This window comes from Bos indicus, chromosome 10, assembly GCF_029378745.1.
Source record: "Bos indicus isolate NIAB-ARS_2022 breed Sahiwal x Tharparkar chromosome 10, NIAB-ARS_B.indTharparkar_mat_pri_1.0, whole genome shotgun sequence".
NCBI lineage: Eukaryota > Metazoa > Chordata > Mammalia > Artiodactyla > Bovidae > Bos > Bos indicus.
The window spans coordinates 6,298,209-6,319,230 of record NC_091769.1 but is presented as its reverse complement, the minus strand read 5'-3'; the positions used below and the strand labels follow the sequence as shown (position 1 = coordinate 6,319,230).

General features: G+C 41.2%; 1 pseudogene; it reads right to left on the bottom strand.

The window, feature by feature from the left end:
• Nucleotides 1-18,910: 18,910 nt before the first annotated feature.
• On the bottom strand, nucleotides 18,911-19,519 carry LOC109564167 (clathrin light chain A pseudogene; annotated as a pseudogene).
• Between the last annotated feature and the right edge of the window lie 1,503 nt (nucleotides 19,520-21,022).

The window sequence follows — 21,022 nt, the reverse complement described above, 5'->3', positions numbered from 1 at the left end:
TGCCCTCGATGAACTGACCTAAATGTCTGAAACCGGACTAGCAAATGGATTTGGTCCTGAATTTCCCACAGAAGGGGGAAAAAAAATCATATTCTTTGGGAAAACTCCCAATATTTAGCATTTGGCAGAAAATTCAAATTTTTTCCAATACACTTTGCAAGCCAAATACAATATAACTGGAGGCCATGCCAGCTGCCCATTTGCAAACTCAGATATTGGCAGTGAGTGACCTCAGAAGAATTTTAGTAAGGGAAATCCATCATCTGTCTGTTGTCAACTTTCAAAAAAAAAAAACAACCACAAGAAAAAAATCTGTTGATAAAGCAAAGCTAAGATGATCAATCCTACTGTAATAAGGGGGAGTAGCACTGTGACAATCTTGGTTGTGTATCAAAATAAAGAGACAAAGGTAAGATATTTATAGTTTTTGGATCCAGTCTGGGTGATTTGAAAGTGGATTTTACAAAGCAGGAAACTGGACTGAGCAGAGGTTATGATCCAATAGCTTTGGATTGGGTGGCAGTGGAGAGGATGGCAGGGGTCATGAGGTGAGTCTTGATGAGTGAATTACTAGCCTTGATAGGTAAACCATTGTAGTTAGTTCCTCATCTTAGCTTACAAAAGCATTTTTTTGTAATAAAATACACATAACATTTATCATAACCATTTTAAATGTCTGGGTCAGTGGCATTAAGTGTATTTACAGTGCTATACAACTATCACCACCGTCCATCCACAGAACTTTTTCATTTTTCCAGTTTAAAACTCCATTCCCATTAAACAATAATTCCCCATCTCACCCTCCCTCCAGCCCCTGGTACTTCGCATTTTACTTTCTCTCTGTATGAATTTGATAATTCTAGGTAGTTCATGTAAGTGGATCACACAGTAATTGTTCTTTTTTTTTTAACCACTTTATTTACTTTTTAATTGAAGGATAATTGCTTTACAGAATTTTGTTGTTTTCTCTCAAACATCAGTGAGAATCAGCCATAGTACACCCATGTAATAGTTGGTCTTTTGTGACTGGCTTATTTCCCTTAGCGTAATGTCTTCTAGTTTCATCCATGCTGTAGCATTTGTCAGAATTTCCTTCCTTGTTAAGGCTAAATAATGTTCCACTGTAAGGATATATCACTTCTTGCCTATCCATTCATCCACTGATGAATATTTGGGTGCTTCTTCGTCTTGGCTATGGTGAACAATACTGCTAAGAACACAGGAGTACAAATATCTGTTTAAGCCTAGGAAAAGGTATTTCTTGAAGCAAGTAGCTAAGTTATTTTTATTTTCTTATCCTCAGTATTGTTTTACACGGCATCAAGAAAGTATGCCCAGTCCCAGAACTGTTTGCATGGGGACAAAGAATTATGCTGATCCACTTTTCAGGCCAGACTGTGCTTTGGGAAGACACTTCTGGCTGCAGTGTGTGGCTGTTGGTTTCTGGCACAACTCTCATACTGCAAACCGCTTTTAAAAATGAGAGCAAGGGAATTCCCCAGTGGTCCAGGGCTTAGGCCTCAGCACTTTCAGTACAGGGCACCTGGCTTTGATCCCTCCTTGGGTAGCTAGGATCCCATAAGCCGTGTGGTTTGGCCAAACAGAAAAAAAAAAAAAAAAAAGGGAGAGTTACCCCAGCCCTTTTTCCTTCTCTCCATAGTTCAAGAAAAACTGTTCAGGTTGAATTACCTGCAAGACACCAAAATACAACAGTGGGAGCCTGAGCATGTCTCACTTTGCTGGAAGCCCTGAGTGTAGGAGCCAGGTCAGTGGGGCATTTGGAAACAGGCCTCTCCATGGCTCTCCTGAGCCCTGGGGAAAGCCAACCACTCCAAATGGGTGAGGATGGATGGCCGAAGCTGCCAAGTGGAGGCTCTTCAAAATAATTTCTTTGGAGGTTCCCTTGGCCCATAGCCTTTCCCAATCATTTGCAGTCATTCTGAATTTTCTGGAACCTATCCTGGAGCCTAAAGGCAGAACATTCAGCATCTTCAAATTTTAATGTCTAATAAGTTTATCTCTAAAATGAATAGGTTTCAATTTTCTCTCTTCCAGGACCCTTACCTGGGTCAGTAGCCACAATATTTTACCCTGCCTGGAAGCATCTGCTGATGTTCCATCACAAGAAGTATTTCTCTGACTCTCACGGTCTGCAGATCACTGGTGCTTACAGAAGAGGCAAAGATGAGTCTCCCAACAGGTAGCTTACGATGTGAGCTATGCACCATTTTCTCTTACATTTTTATTAATTCCCACTCTTGTCTAGTGTAACCCACACAATGGTTGCCTCTGGGTCAGTGGTTCTTAAGTGAGGACACTTTGCAATGTTTGGGACACTTTTGTTCGTCACAACTTGGAGGAGCTGGTGTTTCTGGTGTCTGGTGGTCACAGGTCAGGGATGCTGCTGAAAACACAGTGCAATACACAGGACAAGCTCCTACAGCAAAGGATTATTTGGCCTGAAAATGTCTATAGTGCCAAGGCTGAGAAGTTCTTGTTTATCCTTTTCCTATGCCTATATATCCAGATGTAATCAATGCTGCCAACAGTATTTCTATACTCTAGGCACAGGAATCATATTTAATCCTAACCATCACACTGCCACCAGTAATCTTCATTCACAGATACGGAAACTAAAACTTTAAAGAAATTGCCCAAATTCCTACAGCTAGAAAATGACAGAGCTGGGGTTTCCATAGAGAATCCAGATGATATGTATCATTGCAATTTAGTCATAAGGAAGATACCATGACCCACTTGTGTCAGCAAGATGGGTGGGTTGTTCCAGAAAACTTCTTCCTGATGAAGATGAGATTGTACATCCTTGAATAACTTCATTATTTGTTTCAGGAAGTTCCTTTCAGTTATTGGAGACAGTCCTGAGTTGCTCACTGACTAAGAGCCTCTTTGTCAACCTCCCTTTATTGCCCTGACCTTGCTGTGGCCACCAGTCCTAAATTATGGAATCATCAACTCTGTCCAACTCAAATAATATCCCTGTCTTGGATAAAAACATTAGACCATTTAAGCCCAGACCCTGTGGTCTTGTGATTATTCTACTGCTAATTTCCCTCTCTGAAATATGACTAAGATTCTGATCACAAGTGCTAGTAATTTTAGCTTTGCCTTAACAAGTTTCCAGTGGTATTTTGGAGAGCTCAGTAGCAACCAAGTTGTCTAAGCCCAAAGCCGTCCACTTTTTGTCAGTAGTTGGACCATCTTCTAGTACAATTTTGGTTTTAACCTAAATGAGGTAATACTGTATGTATCATCCTGTGATTTTCTTTTTTAAAAATTTAATATATTTAAAGCATTTTCCATGGTCAGTTAATAGAGAACCACATCATTCCTGTCAATATCTACATAATATTTAATTGCATTGACATACATTGTTGTTCAATTGAAAAATTGTATCTGACTCTTTGTGACCCCATGGACTGCAGCACTCCTGGCTTCCTGTCCTTCACTATCTCCGGGATTTGCTCAAACTCATGTCCCTTGAGTCGGTGACACCATCCAACCATCTCATCCTCTGTCATCCCCTTCTTTTCCTGCCCTCAATCTTTCCCAGCATCAGAGTCTTTTCCAATGAGTCTGCTCTTCACATTAGGTGGCCAAAGTATTGGAGCTTCAGCATCAGTCCTTCCAATGAATATTCTGGGTTGATTTCCTTTAGGATTGACTAGTTTGATCTCCTTGCTGTCCAGAGGAATCTCAAGAGTCTTCTCCAGCTCCACAGTTTGAAAGCATCAATTCTTCTGTGATCAGCCTTCTTTATGGTCCAGCTCTCACACCCCTACATGACTACTGGAAAAACCATAGCTTTGACTATATGGACCTTTGTCGGCAAAGTGATGTCGTTACTTTTTAATATACTGTCTAGGTTTGTCATAGCTTTTGTTCCAAGGAGCAAGCGTCTTTTGACATACATATATTTATCTGTTTAGCCAGTTCTTTATAGATAGAAATGCAGGTTGCTTTCATTTTTCTAGTTATAAATATTACCACCAGGACTTCCCTGGTGGTCCAGTGATTAAGCATCTGCCTTTCAATGAAGAGGATGTGCGTTTGGTCCCTGGTCAGGGAACTAAGATCCCACTCGTTGTGGAGCAAGCCTGCCCGGTGCAGCTACTGAGCGCATGTGCTCCAGAGCCTGTGCACAGTTAGAGAGTCCAGGCATCACAATGGGAGATCCTGCATGGGGCAATGAAGATCCCATGAGCTGAAACTAACACCATGCACAGCCAAATAAATAAGCCAACAGACAAATAAACACTTAAAAATAAATAAATTAATAATAACACCACATAACCTCAACTTTATGCTCACATTTGAATATTTCTGTAGCTTTCATTTTCAAAATGACAATTGCCAGAACAATGTCATGTGAATTTTAAATGTTGGTAGAAACTTATAAATTACCCTTCAAATTGTACCAGTTTAGCAGTTGGGGATGAGAATGTTTCCCCCACATTCTTCCCAATACTTGACAAACTGGAGGCGCAGCCCGGCTTGGCCCTAGCTGACTGTTGCCATGTGGGAATTTATGCCTGTTGGCAAAATTAAAATCTTCTGATTTTTCAAAAGAGGCTGACATTCAGACACTTTAAATAAAATTTCCTGATTTTTAAATGTTTTCAACTTATCCCATTTTCAAATAAACACTTTCTGCAAGCCATTTTCAGTCTGCCTGCCACCAACTGGCAAACTCCTGGGGAGGTGATCTCAGAGGCTCCTTTGGCCCCTGACCAGGTAGAGGCCAAGTCATCACAAGGCCACAAATTAGATGCCCAAGTGTACAGGATAGAACAAATGTTTTCTTAGGACTGGTAATTACAGGCACTCCATGGTAGAATCTGTGTCTTTTGGGTTGGGCTGAGTGCCTCACGTGAGCTTGTAAGCCATAACTAACGACCTATTTCTAGAGAATGCCTTCATATCTTGAACTCTAATGGCTAGAGCAGCTGGGAGAGGCAACCCAGGAGTTAGGAGAGCCACCACCTGCAGCCACTGACTCTCTTGCAGGAGCAATGAACACCCTGTTGAAAAACAGAATACAGTGGAAGCCTGCCAGCATGTCAGCTCATTGTTTGTTAGGGGACTCAGGGGTCCCGCTTGAACTCCTCAACTTCCACATGTCTTGGCAGCACCTAAAAATGTCAACATGTTCAGAACTGAACTCATTGCGATCTCTCCTGAGCTGCTTATTTTAGAAATGTCACCAGCGTGTGACATTTTTGACAAATGTCATCAACAAAATGGCACTTAGAATGTCACCATCACTCAGCTGGAATGAAAAGACTGCACTAAGGTGCTTCATGCCCCCATGCATGCCCATTGGTCCCCACATGACTGGAGAACTCCTGCTGCCCTTCAGGGCGTGGCTCAAATGCTGATTTCTCCATGGTTCCTTCCCAAACTGTAGTTGTGGCCTTACTTTCTCCCTCTATGTTTTCTCTCAGCTTTTTGCCAGCACTCTTAAAATACCTACGCCACTAGAGCACAATGTTCTCTTATCTCTTGGTCTTCTACTCTCAACCTAAGTAGATAGTAAGCTCCTCAAGGATGCCTTTTATCAGATCCATCTATGTATGCATAATAGCTGACCCATAGTAGGCACACAAGAAATGCTTGGAATCTGTTGGGACAGTTTTAAAATGTGCTCACAAATTCTCTGACATCCCTTCCTTGATGTGCCCTTTCCCCTAAAATGGCTTCTGTAATGGGCTTTTGTGACTATTTCAATCTGTAGAATATGGTGAAAGCAAAGCTCTATGATTTCTGATATGAGTCATAAAAAGTCCACCTTGCTACTGGAACGTTTGCTTCTGAAGCTTTCAGCCACCATGTAAGTAGTTCAGCTGTTGTGAGATCACCATGCTGAGAGGAGGTCTAGACGCATCCATGGAGTGAGACCACATGGAGAGAAGCTGCAACTACTGGGGGATGTGGAGAAGACAGGCAGAGAGAAGGGCAGATCCAGCTGACCCTTAATTGCTCCAACACACTGCTATCCCAAAGCAGTCATCGTTTGACTATAATTGCACTAAACACCCTGATCCAGAACTGCCCAGCTGAGCCCTTTCTGAATTCCTGACCCACAGAATCCATGGTAGATAGTGACATGATTGCTATTGCTTTGAGCCACTAGTTCGGATCGTGATTTAAGAGATGAGAGGAACAGAATGCTGTAGTACCTGCTGGTGAGGTGTTGCCTGATACTGGCTTTGAGACAAGGTGGTTGGTAGAAGCTGGAAGGGCTTTGAGGAGATTCTTAGTAGAAGCCTTGAGGCTGTCAGTGAGGGCTTAAATGAAAGTTGGGAGACTATTATTAGGAAGTAAAGGAAAGGAAACTTTGCTGTGTAGTGGTGGAAAGTACAGTAACAGTGGAACCTGTTATCCGTGGTAAGGTGGAAAATAGAAATGTACCCAGTAAACCTGGTGATGTGGCTGGGGAGATTTCTGGGGAGACAGCCAAAGGCACTACCTGGCTTGCAGTTGCCTGTAACATAATGTGGAAAGAGAGAGGTACATCAAAGAACACACAGTTCCATTTTTGAGTAGAATTTAGGGGAAAACATAGACGGATCCTGACAGTCCTTCCATCCAGCAAAGAGTCTCAAAGAAATGAAAGACCTCAGGGAAAAGACCAAATCCAGGATACTGTAAGGGAAATGTGGCCTCAGGATAAAGATGAAGCTAAGGGTATGGCATCAAAACCCTTTGTTAGGATCCCCCAAGTTTAAGGTTGCACCTTACAAACCTTTTCAGACAGAGACATCCTCCAAAGAATTTCACAGGCATGCTTTGCAAACTGTCTTTGTTAAATAATAGGCAGTAGAACTTCTAAGAAAATTATCCCACAGTTGCTTCACAGGAGGTGAAAAATAAGGAGAGACTTTTCCAGAAGATATCTGTGGCTTTTATCTAATGGAGTGGATCATAAATTGGTACACAGGAAGCCCACAACATTTTTAAAGGAATCACATCATCTTGGAGTGAAAGGGGCAGAGAGAGTGCAAGAAGAAAAGAGATCTTTGGTTTCTCAATCTTTTCTTCAAAAGAAGTAGACTGCAAATATAAGCCTTTTTTTTTTTTTTTATGGAAAAATTCCCTTCCCATTTAAACTGGGTGGGTTTCTGCAACTCTTTAATGGTGAAAATGACACTATAAAACTTCTGAGAGTGGTTGATAAAAGCAAGGCAGCTTCCACCTTAGTTGCTAGAACATTCAGTCTTGAAGTCACCATGTAAGAGCAGTCCAATTGCCCTGAGACCAGCATGCTATGAGAAAGCCCAAACTTCAGCCCGTACAAAGAGGCCACCACACAGAGGGACCACATCAGTGGCCCTGGGAACACATGGGAGAGAAGGAGATCCCAGGTCAGCTCCCAGCTGTCTCACACCCCTGGGTTCCAGCCTACTTACTTGACTGTGACCAGTGAGAGATCCTGAGCCTTAACGGTTCATCTGATCCCCTTCTGAATTCCTGACCCATAGAAACCCTGAGAGACAATAATACAGTTGCTGTTATTTTGTCATTATTTTTCGGCAATTTGTTACCTTAGCAATAGATAACTGAGACATCTGCTTTGTAAGCTATGGTCTCACTGAGGATTGCCTTTCATTTCATTAGCTAAGAAAATACCATTGCATTTGTAGGATCAAGTCAAGAAAGCTATGATATTTACAGATTTTATTCAACAGCAAAGAGAAATATTTCCTTTTGCGGTAAACAAGATGCTGTCAAGCTTAGTTTTGGAGAATTGTGTGGGGGCTGGCAGAAGGTCTGGCCTAGTTTCCATATGGTACATTCAAGACGACTTTTCTGTTAACTGATGCCTTGAGGCCGTACCTCAACATTTGACTTTCTTTATTTGTCTCCCCTCTGAACTCAAACATTTCTTCTTACTGCTTAAAGCATGAGACATACTTCAGAGGTTGCTATTAGAGAAACAAAAAACTAGTAATCCAAGGAAAAAAATTAGTATTGAATAGGATTAGATATTTGGTGTATTAAAAAGAATTCAAGGTTGATCATGGATATTTTTCTTCTCAAAGCTTATTTGGGTGTCATGTTAACTATCATGTGAGATTGGAAGCTGTAAAAATAAATGCCAGTGGTTACTCCTGGTAGTAGGATAACAGGTGATTTTTCTTCTTATCTTTGCTTTTCTCCATGTTGTAATATTTTTCACAATTAAACATATATTATTAGAAAAAAACACCTTATGCCCTTGGAATTAGTAGGGCATTGTTAAATAACAGACTAAAAGCACACACTAAACTCCATGGTATTAAAACTAAGAGCTGTGATAAAAAACTTCCCCAAAGTGAAAATGGATGCCACAAATGAGAGAAACACATGATTAACAAAGAATTGATATCTGAAATATATAAAGAATGCTCTCAAATCAATAACAAAAGGACAAAAATCCAACTGGAAAATAGACGAGAGACGTGAACAGATATTTCATTAAAGAGGAAAATCAAATGGCCAATAGACATATAAAAAGTCACTCAATTTCATCAATATTCAGAGAAATGCAAATGAAAACATCAATGTTATGCTATTTTATATCTACCAGATTAAAAAACATTTAAGTCTACAGTATCGAGGGCTGACAATGTAGCTACAGGTGTTCTTACCCATGCTAATAGAAGTAAGATTGGTTCAACCACCTTGGAAAACAATCTGACACTGTGGGGTAGAGTCGATGGTGGTCACTCCTTCTTCCCTGAGTGTTTTCTATCTGCCTTTCTAGACACATTGTCCTCTCTCCTCCCCACTGTTCCACGCTTGGGAGGCTGGCCCATGTGGAGTGAGTCAAGGTCTGCCACTTGCTTCCAGCTGGCTCAGAGCAGAAGTTCTGGTCCTAGTGGAGGGCGAGCTCTGGTTTTGACCTTCCGTGAATTCTCATTCTCAAGTCTATCTTGAGCATGTGACTTTAACATATGTGTAGTAGCCTTCATTTTGCTCATCCTTAAGAAAATGAGTCACTTTATTCTATGACGATCATGCCAGTGTCTTCCTTATTCCCCTGTCTTGGAGCTCAGAGAATACACTTGGAATAAAGAAAGGTGAAAAATAAGGAAACAACAACAAAAAAACAATTTTAAAGAGAGAAACGACATCTTTCTGAGCTTCATTGGGGATTAAAATTCTAGCCATGGGAATGAAAATTGAGTAGACATTAATGTGCAAAGTGCTGTCTAAATAATTCTGGTTGGCAATGGTATTTAATTATAATTTTTAAAGAAGAAAAACACTTAAAGAGATGGTCAGGTTAATAGGGTGCTAATTCCATAAGGCAAGCATTTTAGACTGTTGATGGGAAAGTTGTCACATTAGAGGCTAATTTCTTTTAGGCAAAAATCAATAGACAATTTGGAGGCTAAAGTGAAAGTGCTTTGTATGTTGTAATGAATGATGTTCTTGTAAGAGACTAGTTCTGTTATCGAATTAGAAGTAGAAAGGCGGGAGGAGGGAGATTTTATATTTTCTCCCCATATTCTCCCTCTCTACTTCCCTCTTCTTACACCAGCTCTTCCAAGGAGGGAAAAGTGACCAGTTTGACTGGTCAGAGACTAAGGCCTCTCTCTATAGGGTTACCCTTGGCCAGTGGCAGAATAGGGGCCACAGAGTGTCATAAAAATGTGTTTTACTTCCTGTATTCCCCTTCCCCATGAAGGTTACCTGTGTGGGCCTTGCCCCTTGGGGCTGGGTCAGCCGAGGTGTCCCCAGTGAGATGCAGGTAGTGTAGGGGTTCGGTGCCCCTGGGGTCCAGCTATCTCTTTCCCCTGTGCCCTGCCTCCAGGCAAGGTTCCTGCCTCCCCCTGCTACCCATGCAAATATGATTTAGTATAAGGTCACAGGACTTAAAAACAGGAAAGAAGCAGGAGACTTTATGCCTCAGTCTCGAGTTTCATTCTTTAATTCAGTATTTACCAGGGATCCCTGTGTTACCATCATGTGTGTGTGTGTGTGTGTGTGCAAGAGAGAGAGAAGAAAGAGAGGAGATGAAATGAAGATGGGCTGTCTGTTCTACCTTCCATAAGTGATACATTAATATATTTTTTCTATTGTTATTCATGTTAATATCTTTGCAAAGGAAGAAAGAAAACCTTTACAGAGAATAGAACAAGTAGGGACATCAGTCAAGAAAACCTACTTTGAGTCTCTAACCCCTTGTTCTCCAAGTCCAAGTCTGGCTCTCTCTATGTATCTATGTAAGGTTGCCAATTAAAATGTAAGACACCTATTTCAATTCAAAATTCAGGTTAACAATTACTTTCTTAGTGTAAGTGTATTCCAAATATTGCATGGTACATGCACTATAATTTGGTTTATCTGAATTTCAAATTTAACTGCTTCGTGTTTTTATGTGCTGAATCTTGCAATCCTGTATTTATGCTCTGCCTTTCTCCAGAAGCAGTCAGTTTAATATCTAAGAACAAGGACTCTGGAACCAAACAGAACCGGGTGTGAATCTCTGTTCCGTCACTTGTTAGCTGTGAGGCCTTGGGGGAGATACATCACCTAAGGCACTTCAGTTTTCTCACCTGAAAAACAAGGACAACAATGGTGCTTATTTGATGGGGTTGTTGTTGAAGTTCAATAAGTTGATGTGTGTAAGGGGCTGAGAAAAATGCCTGGTACATAGGAAATGTTCAATAATACTTGTATTAAGAGGCCAATATGGAATGGCAAGAAAGATATTGGTTCACTCAATGGCAATAATTGGGTGCATATTCTATGCTCCAGATGGTAGATATAGTGGATCTGTGTTTATAAACCCTTAGGCTTCTTGGCATAGATCTGTGCCATGTCTCCACACTGTTTCCATTGGGGCCCACAAACCGATGAATCTCTTGACTCTTCTTTTCTGAGAGAGGGACACTAAAATGCTCTGACAGTAATAGTCTTAAATCCTCTTCTAAATATGGATTAAAAAGTAGCAGGAAAGTTTCTATCCAGAAATATGTTAGATCCTTTTCCCTTTTGTTAGAAAATGAAATATATGACTGAACTTATGATGAAATAGATGGATAAATGCAACACTAATGTTTGCAAAGTATAAATGAAGGAACATAGAAAATAAAATCTTATTATTTTATTAATTCTTTTTATTACTATAGAAGCTATTAAAGTTTCTGGAAGGACTCATACAAAACTATTAGTAGCTGTTGCACCTTTGATACAACAGGCATGGTGCCATTCACTTTTGTTTTCTCTGTGTTTTTTTTTTCTTTTACAAGCCATTTTATATCCTACTTGTGCAGTGAAAATGTTTTTTTAAAATAATAAAAGCAAGATAAGCAATATCAGCTAACGCGAGTTTATCTCAAAGAACACCCTCTCATTCTCTATTCTCACTCCCAGTGGAGACAATATGGGCAGGTTTTTATATAACCTTATTAAAAATTTTCTGTGCTTCAACAAGAATATATGTGAAATAGCATTTGATAACCACAGTGAGGTTCTACTCCACAGAACTGTTGAGCAACTTGCTTTTGTCATTTATCTTATCATGGAAACTTTTCTATATCAATATGTACAAATCTCCCTTAGTCTTATTAATCACAAAATTTTCTTTTTTAGTGTAAATATACCAAACTTGAACTGGTATTTAACAAGTAATTATAGAAATACCAGTTTAGAAAAAGTTAACTCTTTAGAATATTCAGTCATTTATCTGAGCTTATATGTAGTTGTAGTGGTCTATATTGCTCCTCACAGATAAATAAAAATAAAAGCATAACATACAATAACTTACAGGATGCAACAAAAGCAGCATTCAGAGAGAAATGTATAGCTATAAATGTCCATGTTAAATGAAAGAGCTCTAATCAATAATGTAACATTCCACCTTAAGAGAAATGAATTGCATACCAAACATGAAATTGAATCAATAAAAACTCCGAACAAACAAATATTTATAGAAGTGTTAACATCTGTCCTTCTCAAAATATTCCAAAAAATTGAAGGAATGATCCTGAACTCATTATAGAAGGCCAACCTCTCCCTGATACCAAAATCAGACAGATATCACAAGAAAAGAAAATTACAGGCCAACATCACTAATGAACAGAGATGCAAAAAATCCTAACAAAATATTAGCAAATCAATTTAACAATACATTTAAAGGGTTACACACCATGATAAAGCAGGATTTTTTCCAGGGATGCAAGGATGATTCAATATCTACAAATCAATCAATGTGATACACCACATTGACAAATTGAAGAAGAAAAATCACGTGATTATATCAATATATGCATAAAAAACTTTAGAAAATTTCAACCTCAATTCATGACAACAACTCTCCAGAAAGTGGGCATAGAGTAAACATGTTCACCATAATAAAAGTCATATATGACAAACCCATAGCTAACATCATGCATGCATGCTAAGTCACTTCAGACTCTTTGTGACTCCATGGACTGTAGCCTGCCAGGGTCCTCTGTCCATGGGATTCTTCAGGCAAGAACACTGGAGTGGGTTGCCATGCCCTCCTCTAGGGGATCTTCCAAACCCTCTCAAAAAAAAAAAAAAAAAAAAAATGACCATACTCCCTAAGGCAATCTACAGACTTAATGCAATTCCTATCAAAATACCAAGGGCATTTTTTCACAGAACTAAAACAAATAATTTGAAAACATGAAAAGACCCTGAAGAGCCAAAGTAAACTTAAGAAAAAAGATCAGAGCTAGAAGTATCACATACCCTGACTTCAGACTATACTACAAAGGTACAATAATCAAAATAGTATAATATGGCACAAAACAGGGATAAAGATCAATGGAACAGAATAGAGTCCAGAAATAAACCCCTGTGGTCTATTGACCCAGACTCTTGTGGTCAATTAATCTATGATAAAGAAGGCAAGAATACACAATGGAGAAAACAGTATCTTCAAGGAGTGGTGCTGGGAAAACTGAACAGCTACCTGTAAAAGAATGAAACTAGAACATTTCTTCGGAGAAGGCAATGGCACTCCACTCCAGTACTCTTGCCTGGAAAATCCCATGGACGGAGGAGCCTGGTGGGCTGCGGTCCATGAGGTCGATAAGAGTCAGACACAACTGAGCGACTTCACTGTCACTTTTCACTTTCATGCATTGGAGAAGGAAATGGCAACCCACTCCAGTGTTCTTGCCTGGAGAACCCCAGGGATGGGGGAGCCTGGTGGTCTGCCGTCTATGGGGTTGCACAGAGTCAGACATGACTGAAGCGAAGCAGCAGCAGCAGTACATTTCTTACTTCATATACAAAAATAAACTCAAAATGGATTAAAGACCTAAATGTAAGACAAGAACCCATTAAACTCCTAGAAGAAAATGTAGGCAGAAACCACTGACAAAAGAGAAAGACAACCTACTGAGCAGAAGAAAATATTTGCAAATGATGTAATTGATAAAGAATTAATATCTAAAATATATAAACAGCTCATGCAATCTAACATCAAAAAAAATGAAAACAACCCAATTAAAAAATGTGCAGAAAATATGAACAGACGTTTTCTCAAAGAATATACAGATGGCCAACAGGCACATGAAAAGATGCTCAACATTACTAATTATCAGAGATTTGAAAATCAAAGCCAAGATGACATATCACCTCACTTCTGTCAGAATAGCTATCATCAAAAAGACAACAAATAACAAATGTTGGTGAGAACGTGGAGAAAAGGGAACACTTGTATACTGTTGTGGAGAAGGTAGTGGTAACCCACTCCAGTTCTCTTGCCTGGAAAATCCCATGGACAGAGGAGCCTGGTAGGCTGCAGTCCATGGGGTCGATAAGAGTCGGACACGACTGAGCGACTTCACTTTCACTTTTCACTTTCATGCATTGGAGAACCCACTCCAGTGTTCTTGCCTGGAGAATCCCAGGGATGGGGGAGCCTGGTGGGCTGCCATCTATGGGGTCGCACAGAGTTGGACATGACTGAAGTGACTCAGCAGCAGCAGCAGCAGCAGCAGCAGCAGCATACTGTTGATGGGAGTGTAAATTGATTCAGCAACTATGTAAAACAGTATGGAGATTCCTCAAAAAACTAAAAGTAGAAGTAACATGTAATCCGGCAATTCAACTCCTGGGTGTGTGTGTGTGTATATATATATATATGTGTGTGCGTGTGTGTGTGTGTGTGTGTGTATGTATATATGTGTGTGTGTATATATATGTATGTGTGTGTGTATGAAAGTGAAAGTGAAAGTGAAGTTGCTCAGTCATTTCCCACTCTTTGCAACCCCATGGACTGTAGCCTATCAGGCTCCTCACGTACATACATACATACATATATATATACATACACACACATACACATGCATACACACATATATATGCGAAGTCACTTCAGTTGCGTCCGACTCTGTGCGACCCCATAGATGGCAGCCCACCAGGCTCCACCATCCCTGGGATTCTCCAGGCAAGAACATTGGAGTGGGTGCCATTTCCTCCTCCAATGCAGGAAAGTGAAAAGTGAAAGTGAAGTCGCTCAGTCGTGTCAGACTCTTATCGACCCCATGGATTGCAGCCCACCAGGCTTCTCGGTCCATGGGATTTTCCAGGCAAGAGTACTGGAGTGGGGTGCCATTGCCTTCTTGGATGTATATGTGTGTGTATATATGTATATGTGTATATATATACATATATATATATATATATAGCAACATGGATGGACCTGGAAGTTATAATGCTTAGTGAAATGATTCACATAGAAAAAAGACAAATATATTATTCCATATATTCTACTTATATGAGGAATCTAAAAACTAAATCAAAGGGATGGATATAAGAAGACAGAAACAGACTCACAGATACAGAGAACAAACTAGATGGGAGAGGGAATGGGAGGGGCATGAGATAAGGGCAGGGGATTAAGAGGTGTAAACTACTATCTTGTTAGCTGCTCTATTTTGTCTAACTCTTTGTGACCTCGTGGACTGTAGTCTGCCAGGCTCCTCTGTCCATGGAATTCTCTAAGCAAGAAGAATTCTGGCATGCGTAGCCATTCCCTTCTCCAGGTAATTTTCTCAACCCAGGAATTGAACCCTGGTCTCCTGCATTGCAGGCAGATTCTTTACCATCTGAGCCATCAGGTGAAGCCCAACAAATACTATACATAACATAACTGTAAGGGTATATTGTAGAGTGTGCAAGGTATATAGCCAGTATTTTATAATAATTTTAAATGGAATATAACATGCAAAAATACTAAATCACTATATTGTACTCTTGAAACTAATATGATACTGTAACTCAGGTGTATATTAATAATAGTGGGTGAAACAGCATGGTCTCTACCTTCATGATCTAGAGAGAGGAATGGGCCCTGGTGGAGGTTGAAATCTGTATTAGGGATATGGGTATTAGACAGCATTCAAAGAAAAAAACTTGGGCAGGTAATTTTGGTGGGAGGAAATCTCTGCCCTTGGACTTGAACTCTTGTCAGCTGGATGATGTTTATCTAGTTATCTGTATCTCTAGGATTGACTGGATGATGGTTATCCCGTTGTTTAAAGATATGCCCATCTGAATGCAGAGTTCCAAAGAATAGCAAGAAGAGATAAGAAAGGCTTCCTAAGTGAACAATGCAAAGAAATAGAGGAAAACAATAGAATGGGGAAGACTAGAAATTTCTTCAAGAAAATTAGAGATACCAAGGGAACATTTCATGCAAAAATAGGCACAATAAAGGACAGAAATGGTATGGACCTAACAGAAGCAGAAGAGATTAAGAAGAGGTGGCGAGAATGCACAGAACTATACAAAAAAGATCTTCATGACCCAGATAACCACGATGATATGATCACTCACCTGAAGCCAGATATCTTGTGTATGAAGTCAAGTGGGCCTTAGGAAGCATCACTTCTAACAAAGCTAGTGGAGGTGATGGAATTCCAGCTGAGCTATTTCAAATCCTAAAAGATGCTGCTATTAAATTGCTGCACTCAATATGCCAGCAAATTTGGAAAACTCAGCTGTGGCCACAGGGCTGGAAAAGATCAGTTTCCATTCCAATCCCATAGAAGGGTAGTGTCAAAGAATGTTCTACTGCACAATTGCATTCATTTCACATTCTAGCAAAGTAATGCTCAAAATTCTCCAATCTAGGCTTCAACAGTACATGAACTGAGAACTTCCAGATGTTCAAGCTAGATTTAGAAAAAGCAGAGGAACCAGAGATCAAATTACCAACATCCACTGGATCATAGAAAAAGCAAGAGTTCCAGGAAAGCATCTGCTTCACTGACTACACTAAAGCCTTTGACTGTGTGGATCATAACAAAATGTGGGAAATTCTTAAAGAGATGGGAATACCAGATCACCTTACCTTCCCTGTGCAAAACCTGTATGCAAGTCAAGAAGCAACAGTTAGAACCAGACATGGAACAACAGACTGGTTCCAAATTGGGAAAAGAGTATGTCAAGGATGTATATTTAATTTATGTGCAGAGTACATCATGCAAAATTCTGGGCTAGATGATGCACAAGCTGGAATCAAGATTGCCGAGAGAAATATCAGTAACCTCAGATATGCAGATGACACCACACTTATGGCAGAAAGTGAAGAAGAACTAAAGAGACTCTTGTTGCAGGTGAAAGAGGAGAGTGAAAAAGCTGGCTTAAAACTCAATATTCAAAAAATGAAGATTATGGCATCTGGTCGCATCACTTCATGGCAAATAGATGGGGAAACAATGGAAACAGTGACAGACTTTATTTTCCTGGGCTCCAAAATCACTGCAGATGGTGACTGCAGCCATGACATTAAAAGATGCTTGCTCCTTGGAAGAAAAGCTAGATGGTATATTAAACCTAGATAGTGTATTAAAGAGCAAACAAACCTAGTGTATTAAAGAGCAGAGACATTACTTTGCCAACAAAGGTCTGTCTAGTCAAAGCTATGGTTTTCCCAGTAGTCATGTATGGATGTGAGAGTTGGACCATAAAGAAGGCTGAGTGCTGAAGAATTGATGCTTTTGAACTGTGGTGTTGGAGAAGACTCTTAAGAGTCCCTTGGACTGCCAGGAGATCCAACCAGTCAATCCTAAAGGAATCAGTCCTGCATATTCATTGGAAGGACCTATGCTAAAGGTGAAGCTCCAATATTTTGGCCACCTGATGCAAAGAACTGACTGATTAGAAAAGACACTGGTGCTGGGAAAGATTGAAGACAGGAAGAGAAGGGGATGATAGATGACAAGTTGGTTGGATGGCATCACCGATTCAATGGACATGAGTTTGAGCAAACTCTGGGAGATGGTGAAGGACAGGGAAGCCTGGCATTCTGCAGTCCATGGAGTTGCAAAGAGTCAGATTCAACTGAGCAACTGAACGACAGTTATTTAGTATCTGTAGGTCTCTGTTGCTTGGTTCCGTCTCCCTTCCATTCTTATCTCCAATGTGTGCTTTTTATCCCTAGGCTTTTCCTTGAGAGGGCATCTGGGGATTCTTCAGTACCATGCCTGTTGTATTCACAATGTCTTATTCATCCAATTTAAAGACAGGAAGCTCACGGAGAAAACTGGATTATAAAGAAGCAAGGTCAAACATCATCAGAATGCCCCGCTTTTTTGTGTGTGATTCTCATGCAAATTCAGATTCTCAGAAGAATGAGCATCCAGTTAGTCTTCCTTAGGTCAGGGGCCATTTTTACAGCCAGGGCACACATCTTGTGCAACAAATCATTAAGACCTAAAACTATTCAGTAGGGGATACTGAGTACTTCAAAGGAATGGAGTCAGTTAACAAAAGGCGGAGGGGAGACAGAAACTCTAATGCCCTTTGTGGCCCTCCAACTACACATGCCACACTAGCCTCACAGAGTCTTACGAATAATTCCTTCTTTCCACTCCTAATACAGCATGCTTATGAAATCCTGAGAGCAGCATCCAAACCAGCATCCTCCCCCAGCACCCGTTGTTGATTAAATGGCATAATGGATGTGAAAGCCCTTTGCAAATTGCAAAGTAGTTTACAAATATGAGTTATCACTTAGTGTGGGACCCTGCTGCCAGCAGAGAGTGGGGCTGAGCTGGGGAGAAAGGCCTAGGGCCTCAGCTAAGCTTCCTTTGGCAGGGTTTTTGGATTTCAATGGGGAAAGAAAATGTTTCTTTGGGTTGTTAGCTTGTAATAGCTGGCCCCCTTGCTGGTTAAATAAACAGCTTCCTAAACATGATTTCAGCTAGAATTACACTGTGCTCCAGGCCTCAAACTGAGTGAAAATGAAATAGGGAGGGCCAAGAGACCTCATTGACCAGAGGGATAGGTAGGGAGTGATTCTATTTATTGTCTCTTCCATTCCCCATTAGTCCTCCCCTTCTCCAGCGGCTTCCCTGGTGGCTTAGCTGGTGAAGGATCCGTCTGCAATGCGGGGGACCTAGGTTCAGTCCCTGGGTTGGGAAGATACCCTGGAGAAGGGAATAGCTACCCACTCCAGTATTCTGGCCTGGAGAATTCCATGGACTGTATAGTCCATGGGGTCACAAAGAGTGGGATACCACTGAGCGACTTTCATTTTCTTCACTTTCTCCAGGGGTGAATTCTTACTGGACTAGAGACATCTGCTCCGTTTCAGTGATTGGCTCAGGGGTGGTAGAAACCTAGCTTAAGCTAATCAGGTCAGACTTATTTATTTTTTTATTGTTTGAAACAAATTTATTCTCAAAATAATACACAAAAGCATAGGTTGAGGCTGCCCTTGGGAGGCCTCCCTCCCTTCCTCTGCCACCACCTCCCCTCCTCTTTGAATGCCAGGGAGAACACAGTTGAAGGAAATGTGCAATCACAAAGAATGATCAACTCTAAAGACAAAAGATTTGGTCCAAAACAACTCAACATAATTAATGCAATTACCGTGAAGAGCTTCACTATTAAGATATTGTAGACCCGTGGCTCTTCACTGCACCAGGGGGCCCTGCTTGAGGGAGATGAGGACAGAATGCCCATGGGAGATGTCTTTGGCCTGCTTGCTGGACTTCGGGTTAAAGTCACACAGCTGGGCCGCCCGTTCCCACTCAGTGCCTGGGGACAACTCCTCAATGTCATGTACAAAGGCTTCTTCCGCTGCCCTGTTGTTGGCTTTTGTCTTCTGGAGCTGCCAGCCTGCCTCGCATACCACTTGTCCAGATCCTTGATGGCTTTTTCTTTCTACTCTGCTTCCTGCTTCTAAGAATTGGCATCAAGGGCTTCCAAGCATTCAGTTTGCTATTCTCTCCTTTACGGGATACTTTCAGGTTCTGTCTGAGTGCAACAGATCCACTTGTGAAACAGCTGCGTAACTGTCTGTCGGCCCAGTAGTCTCCTGGTAGTATTTGCCATTCATCACTCCGTCATCAGCATCTGGACTGCCACCCTCCAGGATGGTGAAGGTCTCGTCGTTCTCGATGCCCAAAATCTCACTCTCCTGCTATGCCAAGAAGGCCATGGCAGGGTCCTCTTCACCAGCCCCTCGGTTCTCCAGGGTAGGACCACCAGAGGGGACACTGAACGGATCTTACTTAGCCATGGCAGGAGGTTCAACGGCATCGACTTTTCAGAGACACACCAACCGGCCAGCACCAACTTTCAGTTCAGTTCAGTTCAGTTGCTCAGTCGTGCCTGACTCTGTGACCCCATGGAGTGTAGCATGCCAGGCCTCTCTGTCCATCACCAACTCCTGGAACTTACTCAAACTCATGTCCATTGAGTCAGTGATGCCATCCAGCCATCTCATTCTCTGTCGTCCCCTTCTCCTCCTGCCCTCAATCTTTCCCAGCATCAGGGTCTTTTCCAATGAGCCAGTTCTTCCCAACAGGTGGCCAAAGTATTGGCACTTCAGCTTCAGCATCAGTCCTTCCAATGAATATGCACGACTGATTTCCTTTAGGATTGACTGGTTGGATCTCCTTGCAGTCCAAGGGGCTTGCAAGAGTCTTCTTCAACATCATAGTTCAAAAGCATCAATTCTTTGGCACTCAGCCTTCTTCATAGTCCAACTCTCACATCCACACATGACTATGGAAAAACCATAGCTCTGACTAGACAGACTTTTGTTGGCAAAGTGATGTCTCTGCTTTTTAATAGACACACCAACTGACTGGCAGACTCCCGAGTCTGGCAGTGGCTGCTGTGCTTGTGCCTGGTCTCAGAGACAAGCTGGAGGAGGGAGCAGGACTGACTTTTGCCTTGGCAATGCTGGTTGTTTCAGGCCTAATCAAGTTAGTATAATCAGAGTGAAGCTTGGTATTTTGGCTTAATAACGAGGAGAAGTAAATATCCCTCTTTTCTTGTGGACAGTTTTGGATGTGCATGTAAAGTCTGGAACTCTCTAGCTATTTTGCATTGTACCCTCTTTTTTAAAAATGTTATCGATTAAAGGAGGTACACAAATGAAACGATGTCACCTTTGAAACATGCTCGAAGTCTCTCTCTCAATGGAGATCAGATCCTTTGAAGAGACTTTGAACAGATGACATAATTTCTCTGTAATTGTAGTTACATATTACAGTCTATTCAAAATCTAACATAGTGTCTGATTCAAAATTATCTCCCATTTTCAACTTATGCCAGGCCTGTGGCTTGAGGACCTCAAGATGAGGACGGGGGGATAGTTTGTTTTTTTTGGATTTGTCTTCTGTCGCTATGTGGGATTGAGGAAGTGCAAGCAGTCTGTCTCTGGGACATCCCACTCTCTTCCTATCTTTGGATCTAATCTTCCTGGGACTGGGACAGGGGCAGGAATGTTTGGAGAAGGAAGGAGAGTTCATGTTTTACAATTTCCCACCTGACCATGATGAGGCAGGTCTCCAGGGCACCATTATTTGGTCTGTTTTATCCTGTTGGCTACTGGGGTCTTCTGCTGACATGCTGGGGCTGCTGGGTATGGTGGGGATGATTTTCTTGGCAGAGTTTAGTGTTGCTTAGGTCCTTTTATCTCTGAAGAATTAAATAATTAAAAGCAAATAATTATGGTATAGGCACTATGGAAAGCACTAAGGAAGTTCTTCAGAAACTCAAAAACAGGACTACC